Here is a 19,397-nt window from a genome sequence, read left to right as displayed (position 1 = left end):
GAGCCTTGGAACTTGATACCTTATTCAAACGAGCCTTGGAAATTGATTGTTTATGCTTATGAGCATTAGCAACGTCCTGCTTAAGATGTTCCAATAATTTTGATTTATCATGACACGACTTGGCATCAAGTTTCTGCTGCGCCCTTGAAACAAGTTCGGTAATTTTTCTGTTTATCTATAAGATAAGCTAAGTAAAAGAAGACATATCTACACCCAAAAAAGTAGTATTACAAACAACGCACAAAGTGGAGTCAGATTGTCAAGTTTTAATAATTAAGAACATGTTTTTAGGATAACTAAATAATGGATTTTGCACAATATATTTCAAAAAAGATTCAATGCAAAAATATCAAAGAACTACTGTTCATGTCGATGAGTATGAGTTTTTAATCCTCATGAAGAAATTGATATAATTATAAAGAATTCAATCAGAACACGAATGAAAAATCTACTTTTCTTTCCTGCCAACACTTGATCCCCACCAGCATCAACATCAAGAACCCTAAAAATTTGTAAAAAACTGAATAAATTAAATGAAAGTGAACCAAAAAGACAATGTGAAGAAAAATCCGGCAGGAGAAAACCTTCACTTGCCACTAAATCTAAATGGGTAATAATTATGGTATGAAGAGTGTGAAGAATACCAAAAAAGAGGAGAACTCGAAGAATGTGGGTGCCACACCCACTCATAGATGACCTACTCTCGATTCCAGAGAAGGTGTGAAGTTAACTGATGTCGATCCCCTTCTGAACAACACCAGTTGACCCTGACTACTGAACTTTTTGTAATGCTAGACAACTTTGAGTAAATTAACTTATGCAATGAATGAACATGATAACACAAATTAGACAAGCTTCCTTACATAAAGCTCAAAATAGTTAAGGCTAAACACCATTGATTGCAGACTATTCTTTTAGACCCAACAGAGAAACTAAACAACTGAACTTAGCTCTAAACTTATGCACAACATAAGTGTAAACCTAAATACTGACAAATAGGATCAAAACTATTAACAACTTTGAACAATAGGCTTGAGACAATGGTCAGACTCTTGGATCACGATCTCTGTTTGAAAAGTGGAAAAATATTTGGAAAGGGTGACCTAAATAGCTGAGTGACAATTTTGTAAAACATATTTTTAAAATAAATTAAATTTAAACTTTGTCTTTTGCATAAATAAATCATGAAACATAACATAAAATAAAACTTTTTTAAAACTTCTTTCTTGACAAAGTCTTTCTTTCTTTCAATGGCTCTTTTACTTTCTAAAAATAGATATCAACTTTAATAGTTTAACTCAAACTTTTTTTTCAATTGCTATACCACATGAATCACAAGGATAGAATCTGAGTCGTTGCTCTTGTGGGCCATCATCCTGTGATATGATATTTACCAGACAAAGCCTAGACATCAGTAGTGTCTTATCTTGTTATAGCTACACTAGAAGAAATCTGTCCTTTAATGTTGGTTTAAAACTGACATTAAAGGGCTTTAATGTCACTTGTCAACCGACATCTTTGCGAGCGTTATTAAAGGCCTTTAATGTCGGTTGGGCTTTAATGTCGGTTTAAAAACGACATTAAAAAACGACATTAAAGGTCTTTAATGTCAATTTTCAACCAACATCTTTGATAGTGTTATTGAAGCCTTTTAATGTCGGTTTAAAAACGACATTAAAGGCCTCTTTAATGTCAGTTTTCAACCGACATCTTTGATAGTGTTATTGAAGCCCTTTAATGTCGGTTGAACTCTGATGTCGGTTTAAAACCGACATTAAAGCGTAGTTTTTGGGTTCATTTTTACAAATTTATTTTAATTTAATTATTGCATTATTGTCCATTTTTTATAGATTGACATTGGGTCCATGTAGATAAATATTTTTTCACGCCAACAAATCAATGAAATTCATATTATTTTAGAAACTATAATATTTGTCTTTTACATTTGAATACACAAAATAAAATCATAATATTGTGTTTATATATACATTCTACAAAAGTACATGAAAAAAGATCCTAATACAAGAATTAAATAATTAGAAATCCTAAACGCCTTCTTAGTCTTCAATTTTCAACGGTCACCTTGCCATCTGCACACTCGCTTAGCTTTCAACTCGATATGACTTAGCTTCAATTATCTACAAACAATATCCAAATAAACCATTTATTTAGAATAACAAAGTTGTTTGAAGCACTAAAATTGCAGAGAAGGATAAAAAGTTTTCAAGATTTTATATTCATACACCAATCCACAGAAATCTCTTCAGTCTACCCCATCCATCAGGCTTTCCTAAATCTCTTCAGTCTAATATTAGAAATATTTCATAGATGCAATCATATACAATCTTTTTCCCAAATTAAAAAAAAAAAAATTTATGTGGCAACCTATGAATTCTTGTAATTGATTAGCTCATAATATTGTCAGCCAAATGAATAATCAACATTTTTTGCATAACATTATGAAAACCAATATCAATCTATAAAAAAACAAGCAACATCAACACAATAAGTTGAAAAGTAAAGCAATCATATTTGTATACCTTGGGTGTGGAGAACCCTTCATTGGCTTTTGGCCATATTTCCTCCGTGAATAATCATCATATCTGCTAGCTTGTTACTAATCGCAGGCACCTTAATTGACCCCTTCACTCTATGCTTCACTCTAGTGTTATTAAAGGTCTCCCCTTTCCTACCATTGCATTTCTTAACAAAAATATCGACACAATATACACAATCAACAACCAACATTCCATTTGAAGCATCATTTAATCTTTAGAATTACAGAAATAACTTTACTAGAATCTTCATATGCCCTTTTCTCTCCCCAACTTCCTATTTATAACCCCTAACTACTACATATCTAATTACCCTTACACCCCTACCCTATACTAATCTAGGTATCTAACACATAACAAATTGATCTCCTCTATGGTGTAAGGACTTTAGTGATATCAATTTAATCAACGTACGATTAAAATTATAACAATTTAGTTCTTATTTTAAAAAATGTTGTTTAAGATCAATAAATGTCTAGTATATGGAAAACAATAATCTAATTTACATAAACTAAACTACGATTAGAAGAGTTTTCTTAATCCATGAACAGAACTCTACCTCTGAGTACAAGACGGTATAACAATGCACTAGAAAGCAAACATGAGATACATAGAACAAAACAAGCATTAAACATTAAGAGAGGATGTTTGGCTCAGAAATGGTCTTGAATAAATCAACTTCATTAACTTTGTGTTCTAAATGCACTTTATCTTCCCTAGCTACAATGAGGTGGGAAACCTACGGATCTTCATCTCAAGAGATGGAAAAACTAGATATCATATATTTAGAACCCTCATCTCATTAATTTGTCTTAGTGATAGGAAACTAGGTATCTACTGAATACCTTCATCAATGGAACCTCTGTGTATAGGAAATAATCCCCGAGAGGTTGCTATTTATCGTATAACCTTATAGGTGTAGTCTAAAATATGTTAAAATCATTCTTTACACTACAAGAAGAAGGGGGTATGCCATCGCAAAGATGCGTCGGCAGAATCCAGAAATGCATCGAAAGAGGCTATGTCGACCCAGAAACCGACGTCAACAAGGACTTCGTGAGAAAAGCGTCGGTATAGTCTTCCCCGACGTGCGAACATGACAGCGTCAACAAAGGTTACTGCCGACGCACTCTTCGCCGACATAATATACACGTCAGTAGTGGGAACCTATTGATGCGTGTTAACGGCATCACAAATACCTCGTTCCGATGTCGCCATGTAAATCGACATCGTCTAGTACGTGATGTCGACAGTGTTATCTGATTTAATTTTTTATTAATTAACGTAAAATTAATAAAAAAATTATTAAAATTCTAACTTTTATTAATTAATGTAAACTTAATAAAAAAATTATTAAAATTATAATTGAATTAGAATTAACATAAAATTGAAATTTGTTTACTAAAATACCAAATCAAATTTATTATTAATTGAAATATTAGAAAAGTACACGTTCGTAGGTAATTCAAATATAAATTACATGAATAATACAAAGTAAAATGAAAACTTAAATATAATGCTAAGCATCGATGCCATTTTCTCAACTTCTGCACATTGCCTCAACATCATTGTAGCTAGTATGAACATAGGGACATGGTCAAAATGTGCAAAGAGAGAAGTTGAACATTATTATGAGTTGTGTCGGGAGAAACATGAGGTTGCTTCAAATAGAAACAACCCTTACTCTTGTGGTTCCAAAAAATTGATTGGGAAGAGAGGAGCAGAAAATGACAAGATAGAGATCTGAACAGGTAAGCCATAGAAAGTTTTCACTTGCATATTAGTAAACCTAATATGCAAGTGAGGAACTTTCTATGGCTTACCTGTTCGGTTCTCGTTCTTATAATTTTTTGCTCCTCTCTTCCCAATCATCAATTTTCTGAACCACTAGAGTTATGGTTCTTTCTATTTGAAGCAAAGCTTGTATTTCTTTGGACGCGACTCGTAATCATGTCCAACTATTCTCTTTACACATGCTGCCCATGTCTCTATGATCATACTAGCTAAAATAAAGTTCAACTTCCATTCTTCTGGTTGAGTTCCTCCCTTGCACATAATTATGAAATACACAACAAGTTTGATGTAAAAAATATATACAATATACATACAACATAACATACATCTGTAGGAAATAACAAAATAACCATCAATATACATTCAAAATCATTAATATACATATACAACAGAACAACCTTCATTTCTACAAAAAGAATTACACTCATTTCTACAAAAGCATCAATGTACATACAACAAAACAACCATCATTTACGATAATTGAATATCGATGACACACACATCCTTTCTACAAAAAGAATTACACTCTAGCAAGATATATTCTATCTAAATGATTCAAATATATAGTTAAAATTAATTCAACAAAGCTACTTAAATACGTACGGATACATAACTGGAATGATTTAGACGAAACCAATTAGTATGTATCTAAATTGTAATTTTTCTAAACCAATTAATTTGTACCAACTAATATTTTACAAATTTTATTGATAGGAATATTCATAATTTAGTAGTTTTTGCGCGTCCTCACTTATTCAATAGTTTATGTCCTACTTGAAAAACCCAATTGAGAAAAATTAGCACACAACAAGAGAAACCACAAAAAATTAAATTATATTATCTTTAATCTTAAAGCTGACACTGTTCCTCTATTGAATATAAGAAGAAATCTAACCAGACTCAATCATAAAATGTAAAGACTATTTACGAAGATTTATCACTACCGATTGGTTTGAAACTAAAATCCAAATGGTTTGAAACTTACCAAAAATGGAAGAACAATGATCAAGTAGCGTGGGAGACAGCGACGGCAAGGGTAAGGCACAGTGGGCGCAACAGATAACTTCTCCTCTTTTCTTTCTTCTTCTTCTCTCTTTCTCTTCAAAATTTTAGTTGTCTTTTAGAGAATAAAAATAAAATATATAGGGAAACTCCCGACACCATTAGCGATTAGTCAGGAATAGTTAGAAATGGTTCCGATGAATCACTAATGGTGTCGAGAGTAGGTAAACCGTAGTTCCAACGCCATGCATATGAAGCATCAGAAATCTTGCTCTGACACATAATTAATGTTCGAGTTTATCCCAACGTCCATGCAAGGCGTCAAAAACTATATTACCTATTTTCGATGTTGATTAAGAACCATCGAGAACAAGTGTCCTCATTCTCAATGCCATGCATGTAGCATCGAGAATCTTTCTCTGACACATAATTGATGTTTGAGTTTATCTCGATGCCCTGTGCAAGTCGTCGGGAACTATATTCCTATTTTCGATGTTGGTTGAGAACTGTTGGGACTGACTTCTTTTTTTCGACATTTTTTATGACACGTCAGAAAAAGATAATATTAAGATAATATATTTTTCGTGTCCTGGTGTATGTAATACGACGTAGGGAAATAGCCGTCTATGTTAACGTTCATTCTTTAGATATCGTTTTGTGCGTTGGAAAACCTCCGATTTCTTATAGTGTTAACTTAACTACTTTGAAAACTTGTCATAAACATACTTTCTTGTAAATCTCATGAGTATATTCATCAAGAAATACATGCTTGTCAAATATTTCTAATCTCATGCTTTGGAAACACTTTCTAAATCAATATATTGAAATATTCGAACATCAAATCATGCTTAAAATGTTTGATAATAAATCATGATTAGAAATAAACTTTAAACTCATTTTGTCACTCACAGATGGTAGCTTAAACCCTTAACCTGTAAATTTGTCTGATCTTCTTTTGACCTGAAATAATGGGAAATACTTCCATTCAACTCTCTTTTATCATAAAAATGCCAAAACTTCTCTTAAATTTCCCAAAAATCATAAAAACATCAAAAAATCACATGCTGGCATGGGCTGGTGCCCAGAGAATGGGCGACAGGGCTAGCACGCACGCATAGGCCCTTGACAAGCCTCTGCGTGCTAACCTTACAAGGGGCATGCCACATGCCTCACTTAGTCGCGCGCCCAGTCCCTCACGTCACCCTTCCTCGAGCGTAGGGCTTGCCGCACGCTTCCTTGGACGCATGTGCCTTGTGGGATTGTGCGTCCAACATATGCCCCTTAGCATCTTGCTAACCTCTTTTACTTAAAATCCAATCCCATCTCATCTAACACTACACACTACTCGACCACAACCACCTCCAGTGCCTAGAACTCAACTTTTTGGCTAGAAACTTATGTCTATTTAGAAGTGAATATCTTAAACTTTAAAACTCAAATAAAAATATTTTCTTCTACAAATTTGCTGGAACATTCCTTAACTTTCTTCCTACAAAATTTTAGCTGCAAATTCCAAGAATTATGTTTTGTAGCCTCCTTGGAGTGAAGACTGCTTAGATTTCTTTTGAAATTAACCTTTCATTCTTCTTTCAACTCAAACTCAACTTTCCTCTTCTCAAAATCAATCAGCAGCCGCAACTTTAAAAATAGACTCAATTTAAGAACTTTTAAGAGTAATTTCAGCCAAAACGAATAAGTGAATTGAAAGAAATTTTATTCTGAAGTAAGCTATTTATATTTAGTCTTGCATAAAAAGTTTTTGACACCTTGTACTGGTTAATCCACCTTCACCTTGGCTGCAATTTAACCTAGCATGCACATGAAACCTATAAAACACTACATAGACTCCACCTCTTTAACATCTCGCCTAGCCTCATTCAAAATGCCCAACCAAAACGTCTTGAGCCCTTGGAAATGCTTTACTAACCTCACTTGACAAAGCCTCAAACCTCTTCTCGCAAAGCCATGCCTCCAACACGACACTAACCTTTATGCAAACTTTCTCGCCAAGCCTAAACGCCCTAACGTAACTAGTCTCTAAAGACATGTCTTCTCGCGTAGTCTAAAACGCGTAGCACACTTCTTAGAGGTTTTCCCATCCTTCTCGGACACACTCACATGCTTGCCGCCTAGCTCATTTCTCCTTCCCCAAATAACCTCTTTAGAGGTTATTTTCTCATCCTTTGGTTGCGCACCAAGCCCAAAACGCCTAGGTTGTGGACTTAGCCAAATTTTCCCCCCTTTTCAATTTAACTTCCTTTAACTCTTAAATCATTCCTTCTTAGCTTTCCTTCTTCCTTCCTACCATGACACTCTTACAATGACACTAACCTTTCAAACTCTTTGGAAGTTTGGGGATTACAATGGGCCGTGGAGATTTTAGGAAAATTTGGTGAGTTCCATCGAGTACTGTCTTCTCGTTTTCTGGTATATGCTTCTAGTCTCATTTGTTAAATGCTCAGTCATCGGTTTGAAGTCGGCAAGGTGCTTAATTTCATCGGTGGAGACACAACTTAGTCCGTCAGATTTTTTTAGGAAGAAGGCGCACAGAGATGTTCCAATTTGTAGGGTTTTTTTTGGTGATACACGTGTATTTTGTGGGTTTTGGCTTTTCGATTTCCCCTTTATTTTTCATTAATAATAAAGCTCTACCTTCTTTTTTGCCACTCAAATTTGTTGCAGTGAAAGAACATCTTTAATAAGTTTCAATAAAAATAAAATTGAACCAATTTTTCAAAAATTAGGTTTTTTCGTTAGAGAGAAAAATAAATTGGTATTAAATTAAAAAAAGATAAGAATAAAAAGTTCACCTACAATTGAAGTAAGAAAGAAAAAGATTCAAATAGAATAAAGAAATAAAAATTTATATGAAAAATTAAAAAAAAAAAAAGAAAAAGAAAAAGAAAGAAATGGGAAGACTCGTCCGAGGAAAGAAATACTAAATCAATGTCGTTTTCTTGAATAGTTTTGAAAATGCATTATTTTGATAACCAGTTTTGCAAATTGGTTAATATAATTTGTTCGAATTTAAAAGTGTTGTACTGATTGTAAGACAACGAAGACACTTTTGTGGTGTGAATAATTCTTTGTTGTCAATAACACTTATATCTTGTCCAGTTATGTTGAAACTAATTAAGTTTTTCTTTATGCTGACTATAGCTTTGGAAATCTTATATTAAAAGGTCAATGGTTGGATTAAGCCTTAGTGCTGTTGTTGCTATTGATTTTGTTGTCAATTATCCAAAAGTTGTATGACTACAAATTTGAAGTTATATCCTCATGTAAAATCATTCCAGAGAGTCTTCTGTCTAATATAACGAGATTATTTTAGGTTGATAGGCTTGTAGTAATTGATGCAAGTGTATATGCAGAAGGTACATGAAACTTAGCTACCTTACCAAGATTGATTGCCTATGTTGGGGTGAGACTTTTCTTACTTCTGTGAACATTACATCAAGTGCGCCAATGCTAAGCAGTTTTGATGAGAGATTGATTTTATGCAAAATGTTAAGTGGGGGATATAAAGTCAGCAGCCAGATTGAAAATGTCTCAGCACAACTCTTTTGCAATATGGTTGTTGGAAAAATGCAAAATTTATCTTATTTTTTGAATTAGAAAATTGCAAATATATTGATTCATGAAGATTACACAATTTATTCGTGAAGATTCCATAAAAGAGGTTCAATTTGTTAATAGTGAATAATGTTTCTATGCACATGCTTAGATTTTCTTCTACAGAACAAATAATTTCACGATTGCTATTAGTGACCTATGTTTATTGATTCTTATTCTTTATCTATTCTTTTTAGTTTTTGGTTCTCAAACTTCACTTTGTTCATTTTAATCTCTTGTAAAGTGTTGAACCTACTTTGTAACTCTTGAAAACTATTGTGTTTTTGTGATGAAGCTACCATGAAAGTGATTGATGTTTGGTTAATTAGTGAGAAGACTTGTTGTAATTTCGTTATTCACGACAATAACTTGTATTAGTTTCTTTGTAAAATATATTACCAATATTATTTAGTTTCTATTTTGCTGTATTTGTCCCTTTATGGAAATTCGATAGATTTCATGTACTTAGTTTTTTTGTAGAAACGTTATCTATATTTTATTGTTATATATAAAAGTTCTTATTTTGATGTGTACTAGTTTTGTGAAATGTTAATATATGTTAAAATTTTGGAATTGTCCTCATGCATATCTATGTTCGAGTTTTGAAACTATAGTTGATGAATATCGTCGTTTATATATATTTATGAAACTGGACCACTATACAGGACAATAGGAGCGAAAATATAATTCAATTACAATTTTAAAAAAATTCAAAACATACTGGACGGTTTTAAAATATCATAAAGTACATTCTTGACGTTTTTAAAATGTCATAAAGAAGTACATTCTTGATGGTTTTTCAATGTCATAAACGATCAATTTCTTGACGGTTGTTAAATGGTAGGAAAACTCATAATTTTGACGGTTTTAAACTGTCATGAACATTTATACTCTTGACGGTTTTAAACTGTCATGAAAATTTGTATACTTGACATTTATAAAACTTTAACGTTCACTATTCTTGACATTTTTATCAACCGTCAAGAACTTTAACTTTCTTGATACTTGATTCAATGACGGTTTTAAAACCGTCAAGAACAATAATTATTGACAGTTTAAAAACGTCAAGAGAATCTGTTTTTGTAGTAGTGTCTATTTGTACTTTGTTTTCTTTTTGCCAAATTGTACTGTAGTTAATCAATGTTTACTTCAGTTTCTATTTCCTTTGAGCCTTCCTACTAATATGGATGATTAAATACAAGTTTCTTTTTAATATCATCTCTAAGTTATTTTCTTTTATTTTAGATAACTAAGCAAAGCTCAATCTTGTTTTTTTCTGTTGTATCACTTAAAGTTGTATAAAAACATTAAGAATTAATTCTCATTATTGCAAAATTTCATAATTTAAACCCTTCGAATATTCTTTTGATTAAAATTTATACAATAATGTTGTTTTAAATTATTTTTGGATTAAATTTGATTTCTGATCTTTACTACTACCAACCATGTCTGAAAGTTCGTATGAGATCTTCATATTTTAGCATACGATTCCTTTAGATTTGGAAATGTAATGTTTTAGGCCTTTGCAATGACTGGTTGGCGACTTGGATATCTTGCTGGTCCTAAACATTTTGTTTCTGCTTGTGGAAAGATTCACAGTCAGGTTATGTTTAAACTTCAGTATTTCTCATCTCTCTTAGCAGTTTGAACTTAGTTATGAAATCTTCAATTGTTTTGAACTCGCCTTTGCATTTTGTTGATTTATTTTGTCTTTCTTTTCTCCTGACTTTGTTGCTTACATACAACCAAGACAACGGTGCATATATATTTTTCTTTAAAGAATGTCTATATCTATTTTGAGTATCTATCCTATTGTTGTGTACTTAGTATAAAGTAAAGGGAGAAAAAAAGGAAATCCAGGAAGTTTACTTTAAAACTACAATGAACATGATAATGTAGAATGACTTTTGGAACTATCTTGGATCTCCATCTCTGGAAATATAATAGGGTATACAATAGTTTTTATATGGTTATCCATAACTTGATAAATTCCAGACGAATTTATAGGAATACTTCGAATTTCTATTTCGTGTATGGGAATTTAATGTAAGGATGATGGCTGAAGCCCCTGGGCAACAAAAAGTGTAAAGAGACTGAATGCCAAATGGAAATTCAAAGTTGTAACTTTAACTTGAGATATGGAATTATTCTAAATGCACAAAAATGAATATATGTTTGGCATCTCATAAGGATATCTTTTTTATTTATGCAATAGTTTCTCTTTCTCTTTCTAAAAAATATGTTGCAACCTGAGATGGATCAACTTTTTGGATTAAGTTTTCAAATTTTTAATTGTCAAAACATGTTTTCCCATTCTCCAACTTACTTTGTATAATTGTTATGATAATCCACTTCAGGAGCAATTAAGTGCCATATCTCAAAAAGCAGCTGTTGCAGCTCTAGGGATGGACTATGCTGGTGGGGAAGCAGTTACAACAATGGTGTAAGCTTTTCGAGAACGTCGTGATTATTTGGTAAAAAGCTTTGGCTAACTTGCAGGTGTCAAGATTTCAGAACCCCAAGTCCCAACTAGAACTACAACATTTTGCGTGTTCCAGTTGCAACGATGGAATGTATTCTGTTGAAGATTTTGTCTAAAAGATATTATGAGATTATTCTTTTAGAAGATAATATATATTAATTTAATATTTATTTATTAAATTAATAAGGAACGTGGGTGGTTTTCCCACGGTCCCATTTATTCTCTCTAACTTCCCTCTTCTTCCGACTGAAGAAGAAAGAATTTTTTGCGTAACGAAAATTAAAGGGGTGAATTCTGCGTTTTTTGAATTGCTCTCCCGTTCTCTCTGAACAACATTTTCTCTCTAAAAGAAAAATTTCCTTCTTCAAATTTTGGTTCCCACTAACCATCTCAATCAGAGAATAGGAAGGTTTCCAAGTGGTGGTGCCCAAATTGGTGATTGGTAGATTCAGAGTCGTCAACGAGCATAAGTTTTCTTCTCTGTATTTTTCTTCAAAGCATGTTTAACCATAAAAGTAGTTTTGTAATTTTTGCCAATGTATTGGTAATTTTAAGGTTCCAATTAAAATTGGGTTTCTGTAATTATTCCGCTGCGAAAGGGTCTTCATTCCTTCAATTGGTATCGGAGCCAGGTTAATTTTAATTGAGAATTTTAAAAATTTGCATTGGTTAGGTGGGATCTCTGCATTATGAATCTTGGTTTTGCAATTGAATGTTTCTGTAATTTTGCCCATAGATTTACTGTTTTGATAAGATCAAAATGTAAAGGCCCCTGCACTTTGGACATTTTAATTTGTAAATCTGTAATTTAGAGTCCAATTTTTGGATTAAAGGTATTTTTCTAAGTTTTTCGACACCAAATTTGTCCAAAACAGACAACCGAAAGGCCATCAATGGAGAGTTTTTCGATTCTGCAAGGAAACCGAAGCGAAAAAATAAAATTTCGCGGCTGGAGGTTGAAGAAGGGATGATGTAAGCATGACGTCATCAACTCTGTACGGACGGGTCGACTCGGTTGTACGGACGACTCGTGGCTCGGCTCGGCTAGACGGACGACTCGGCGCGGTCGGCTCGATTCGTCTTCGATTTTTCATATGGTGCCGGTTCATGCGGTTTTGGGCCGATTCTTCATATTTTGGGCCGGTTCAAGCATTTTTTAGCTAGTTTGGAGCGATTTTTGTCTGGTTCAAGGTGTTTGGGCTCGGTTTGAAGCTTTTTGAAGGTTTTGAGACCGGTTTTGGAGCTTTGGAAGCACTTTTAGGATAAATTTAAGGCATTATTATTGTAATTTTTGCTTTATTTTATCCTAGGGGTCAATTTTACAGGTTCAATTGTTATTTAAATGCTTTATGGATGTCATTTAGATAAATCCCACCTTAGGTTAAGCATGTTCATGTATTTTTATATATTATAAATGTTATAATGTATGTTTTTAATGCATGATTATGATTTTCATGAGTAATTTAAAATATGTTGATATTTTAAATATATGAAATTGAATAAGCATGATGCATGACATTACTTAGTTAAATATAATTTGTTATATTTAAATTAATGTTTTGTGTATGCTTGATTGATTTTCATATTTTATTTAATATAACTGTTATATTCATAAAGATGAAAATTAATTTGCATTGTGCATATTACATCCATAGTTTAATATAATTGTTACATTAATATAATGTATGCATGTAATATGGTTTTATTTAATTATAATTTGATTTTAATTATTTAAACCATAGTATGCATGATTATAGGGCTAATTAACTTATTTTATAATAGTTATAAAATTTGATTATTAGAAACCGTCAACCTATAATAAAGAGTTGCATGCAAACATAGGATCTTAGGATTAATTTGGTTTAATTTTAAATTGTTTAAAATTAAATAAACCTAAGATGACATTAATTCTAATAGGGTTAGAATTAAATCTTATTTTTAGTTTAACGAAACTAAATAGGAAAAATAGGATTTAAGATTATAAGGAACTCCACCGGTAAAGTTCTGTCTAAGGCTGGGGTACTTAAGTTGACGGTTTACGGAACACCTCCTACCTGGAAACTGACTCGGAATCGGCGTTGAATTAACCTTATTCCTATTAGCATAAGATGTCACTACGTAAATTAAACGGTTTAATACACCTAGAAACTTTAGTGTAAAGTTTTATTATAAGTGTTATAATAAGAATAGACTTAGTTAGATTCATTTATCCGAAACTTAGCTAAGTATAACTAAACCCTAAATTAATAGAACATTTTAGTGGGAGAAAAATGGTATATATGATATATCAATTTTTTGCTCTCACGTCCCTAAGAGTTCACACGTGAGATCCATACTCGGCTTCGTGTCATCCTGGGCACGGCCTCCCTTCGGAATGTGTTTGTATGGGTCAATAACAAGGTGAATAGGGGAAATGTTCATAGTAAGTGGGAGAAGGACGCGTGTCAACATATCCTACGGCCTCCTCCATTAGGTTGCACCGTGAGATTTCTATGATCCGCCTGCGTGTCGTCCTGGAGCGACCATCCCTTCGGAGGGCTTGATCATATAAGTCGGAACATCGCAAACTCCAGAAATGGATAGGATTTCTTAGGTTAATCTTCAACAGTTGTCTTTCCTAACGGTAGTCTGTTGAAGTGTACCTCTTGGATCTGAAAATGGTAGGATCACAGTTACGGGATGAATTAAGTTAGTTAATGAATCCTTGACCGAACAACGATAGCTAAGAACTATAGGAATAAGATTTATTCTGGTATTAGTAATTAGTTGAGATTGTCTCAATTCAGAAGATGAGTAATTGATCACCCTTCGGTGACTGTTGCTCTAAACTTCTGAAGTATCGTTGCAAAAACTAAATCATTAGTTTTATTAGGGTTCTTTGATTATTTGTTTTTGCTGAATTGATTGGAGTGTTTTATGTAATGGGTTAAGACAAAGATAACTAATACGGTCAATTGTTTGCTATTTCAGCATATCTTCCTCAATTATTACATTGCTTAAAAAAGATCAATTAACCGGTGAATATTATGCGACGTGGAAATCGAAACTGAATATGATTCTAGTTATCGCTGATCTATGCTTCCTCTTAATGGAGGAATGTCCTCCTTTCCCCACTAAATATGCATCCCAAAGTGTTAGGGATGCATATGACTGCTGGACAAACGCCAATGACAAGGCTCGCCTCCACATTTTGGCTAGTATGTCTGACATACTGAGCAAGAAACATGAGATCATGGTCACTGCACGTCAGATCATGGATTCTTTTAGAGAGATGTGTGGGCAACCGTCCATTCAGATCAAACAAGAGGAAAATGTTGCCCATTCTAGGAGGTTTGCACCTTCATCTTCTAGATCTGAGAAAATTCAGAAGAGGAAAGAAGGGAAGGGGAAACGTCGTACTATTGCTGCTGAGGGCAAAGGGAAGACTAAGGTAGCCATCAAGGGAAAATGTTTCCACAGCAATGATGATGAGCATTGGAAAAAAAATTGCCCTAAGTACCTTGTTAAGAAGAAAGAAAAGGAAGGTAAATATGATTTACTTGTCTTGGAAACATGTTTAGTGGAAAATGACCAAAATGCCTGGATACTTGATTCAAGGGCCGCTAACCATGTTTGTTCTTCTTTACAAGAAACTCGTTTCTTTAAGCAGCTTGAGGAGAGTGAGATGACACTCAAGGTTGGAACGGGAGATGTCATTTCAGCTCGTGCAGTGGGAGATGCTAAGTTGTTTTTCGGAAATAAATTCATGTTTTTGGAAAACTTGTACATAGTTCCTAAAATTAAAAGGAACTTAGTTTCCGTTTCTTGTCTTATTAAACATATGTACTCAATTAATTTTTCTATGAATGAAGCGTTCATTTCTAAGAATGGTGTACATATTTGTTCGGCTAAGCTTGAAAACAACTTGTATGTATTAAGATCTAATGAAGCAAAAGCAGTTTTAAATCATGAGATGTTTATAACTGCTAATACTCAAAATAAAAGGCAAAGAATTTCTCTAAATAACAATACCTATCTTTGGCATTTAAGATTAGGTCACATAAATCTAGATCGGATCGGGAGATTGGTAAAGAATGGACTTGTCTTGAAGGAAAAATGACAAAGAGACCTTTTACTAGAAAAGGTTATAGAGCCAATGAGCCTTTAGAACTTATACATTCAGACCTCTGTGGTCCGATGAATGTAAAAGCTAAAGGGGCTTTTGAATACTTCATCTCTTTTATAGATGATTATTCTAGGTATGGTTATTTATACTTAATGGAGCACAAGTCTGAAGCTCTTGAAAAGTTCAAGGAGTATAAGGCTGAAGTTGAAAATCTATTAAGTAAAAAGATTAAAATACTTCGATCTGATCGAGATGGAGAGTACATGGATTTGAGATTCCAAGACTATATGATAGAACATGGAATCCAATCCCAACTCTAAGCACCTGGTACACCTCAACAAAATGTTGTATCAGAAAGGAGAAATAGAACCTTGTTAGACATAGTTCTTTCAATGATGAGTTACGCTCAATTGCCTAGCTCGTTTTTTGGGGGTATGCAGTAGAGACTGTAGTTCTTATCTTGAACAATGTTCCCTCGAAGAGTATTTCTGAAACATCTTTCAAGTTATGGAGAGGACGTAAACCTAGTTTAAGTCATTTCAGAATTTGGGGTTGTCCAGCACACGTGTTAATGACAAATCCCAAGAAGTTGGAATCTCGTTCAAGGTTATGCCAATTTGTTGGTTACCCTAAAGAGACAAGAGGTGGTCTATTCTTCGATCCACAAGAAAATAAAGTGTTTGTATCGACAAATGCTACTTTCTTGGAAGAAGACCACATGAGAGATCATAAACCACGAAGTAAATTAGTATTAAATCAAGCTACTGATGAATCAACAAGGGTTGTTGATGAAGTTGGTCCCTCATCAAGAGTTGATGAAACCACTACATCAGGTCAATCTCATCCTTCTCAATCGTTGAGAATGCCTCGACGCAATGGAAGGATTGTATTACAACCTAACCGTTATTTGGATTTAACTGAAACTCAGGTTGTCATACCAGATGATGGTGTTGAGGATCCATTGTCCTATAAACAGGCAATGAATGATGTAGATAAGGACCAATGGGTCAAAGTCATGGACCTTGAAATGGAGTCTATGTACTTCAATTCAGTGTGGGAGCTTGTAGATCTACCTGAAGGGGTAAAACCTATAGGGTGTAAATGGATCTATAAGAGAAAGAGAGATTCAGCTGAAAAGGTTCAGACCTTCAAAGCTAGACTTTTAGCAAAAGGGTATACCCAAAGGGAAGAGGTTGACTATGAGGAAACTTTTTCCCTTGTTGCTACGTTAAAGTCTATAAGGATTCTCTTGTCCATTGCCACATTTTATGATTATGAAATATGGCAAATGGATGTCAAGACTGCTTTTCTGAATGACAATCTTGAAGAGAGATCTTTATGTCTCAGCCCGAGGGGTTCGTAACCAAAGGTCAAGAACAAAAAGTTTGCAAGCTGAATTGATCCATTTATGGGTTGAAACAAGCATCTAGATCTTGGAACATTAGGTTTGATACTACGATCAAATCCTACGGTTTTGGCCAAAACGTTGATGAACCTTGTGTATATAAGAAAATCAACAAAGGAAAAGTAGCTTTCTTAATACTTTAGGTGGACGATATCCTCCTCATTGGGAATGATGTGGGATACCTTACTGATGTTAAAGCTTGGCTAGCAGTCCAATTCCAAATGAAAGATTTAGGAGAGGCACAAAATATGTTCTTGGGATCCAAATCATAAGGGATCGTAAGAACAAAACGCTAGCACTATCTCAAACAACCTATATCGATAAAATGTTGGTTCGATATACGATGCAGAACTCTAAGAAGGGTTTATTACCTTTCAGGCATGGGGTTCACTTGTCTAAGGAACAGTGTCCTAAGACACCTCAAGAAGTTGAGGATATGAGACGTATTCCCTATGCCTCAGCTGTGGGCAGCTTAATGTATGCTATGCTCTGCACTAGGCCAGACATTTGTTATGCAGTGGGAATAGTCAGTAGGTATCAGTCCAACCCAAGGTTAGACCACTGGTCGGCGGTTAAAATTATTCTCAAGTAACTTAGGAGAACGAGAGACTTCATGCTTGTGTATGGAGCTAAGGATTTGATCCTTACAAGATACACTGACTCTGATTTTCAAACCGATAAGGATTCTAGAAAATCTATGTCGGGATCAGTGTTCACCCTAAATGGGGGAGCTGTAGTATGGCGTAGCATCAAGCAAGGATGCACTGCAGACTCTACAATGAAGGCTGAATACGTCGCTGCTTGTGAAATAGCAAAAGAAGCAGTTTGGCTTAGGAAGTTCCTACATGATTTGGAAGTTGTTCCAAACATGAACTTGCCCATCACTCTATATTGTGATAACGGTGGGACAGTAGCCAATTCTAAAGAACCTCACAGCCACAAACAAGGGAAACACAAAGAGAGAAAGTATCACCTGATACGGGAGATTGTGCAACGAGGGGATGTGATCGTCACCAAGATCGCTTCGGAGCATAATATTGCTGATCCATTTACGAAGACTTTCACGGTTAAAGTGTTCGAGGGCCATCTAGAAAGTCTAGGTCTATGAGATATGTACATTAGGTAACCTAGGGCAAGTGGGAGATGTGTAATGGGTATGATGATACCCTAGTTTATTGTATTTGTATATATTCGTTTTATGTAATATACTTGTACATTTTACCATTTTCAATGTTTGAGGATTACTTTATTATGTACATCCCAAAAAGACTAGAGTTTTAGTCCAAGTGGGAGTTTGTTGGGTTTTATGTCCTAAAACTCATAGATAGTAAATATAATCAATTGACCATCATTAATAAAGTATTTCATTAATATAATTTCAATAAGTGTTATTGATTATATTATTAGTTTTGTCTTAATAACCTAAATCCAATAAACTAACATCCTCAGCTGTTTGATGAGTCTTGAACAGTATGTAGAGACATACGGGGATCAATGTTCAAAATCAGCTTAAAGGGTCTAATGCGTTCATGTATACGACATGCGAGTGAGGGTATCCTATGCAATGAGTTTGCATAAGACGAAAGTAAAACAGTTCCTACAACGACAGTTGTTAATCCTCCAGCTAAACTATAAGATAGAGTTGTTAGTACTATGGTAAAAAAGGTCATACCAGACCTCTTTGTTTTAAACTACAAAGAAACAAATGGTGGTAGCGGGATGCAGAGTATGGCAGTTTAAAGCACAAATCAACTTTCAAAAATTAGAACAAAGGAAAAAGAAGTTGTATAGTTTGGAAAGTTAAACTGTTTGAACACTGCAATATTGTCTTTAGAACAGTTCAATCTTCAACTGATGCTTGGTATCTTGATAGCAGTTGTTCTAAACACATGACTGGAAACATATCCTTCTTTTCTTAACTAAAAGAGTGTACATTTGGACATGTTATGCTTGGAGATGGTGCAAAAGGAAGAATACTTGCAAAAGGAAATATTGAGAAATATAATCTACCATGTCTAAATGATGTACGATATGTTGAAGAGCTCAAGGCAAACCTAATTAGTGTCAGTCAACTATGTGATCAAGGTTATACTGTTAATTTTAACAAGGAAGAATGCATTGTGACTGATATTAATAAAATTGTTCTTATGATCAAACATATTGCTAATGCAATGAATGTATCAGATGGACATCACTCATGTTTGAGTATCATGGATTTCTGGGAATCACTGTGGTGGCAAGCTCTCAATCTTTGCATCTGTCTATTGATGATTTGGCTTTTGTCTTATCTCGAAGATCATTGTCAGTTTGGCCGATGAATGAGATTTCTGTTGTATCCCTTAGTGTTAAACACGTCATACTCCATAAGATTGACTTTACAAACTGGTTTCCTTCGTCGTGTGATCCTAGTGCAGCTGATCAATCTCAAGAGTAGACATTCTT

This window comes from Cucumis melo, chromosome 11 (assembly GCF_025177605.1).
Source record: "Cucumis melo cultivar AY chromosome 11, USDA_Cmelo_AY_1.0, whole genome shotgun sequence".
Lineage (NCBI taxonomy): Eukaryota > Viridiplantae > Streptophyta > Magnoliopsida > Cucurbitales > Cucurbitaceae > Cucumis > Cucumis melo.
The sequence above is the reverse complement of the archived record's forward strand: the minus strand, read 5'-3'. Positions refer to the sequence as shown.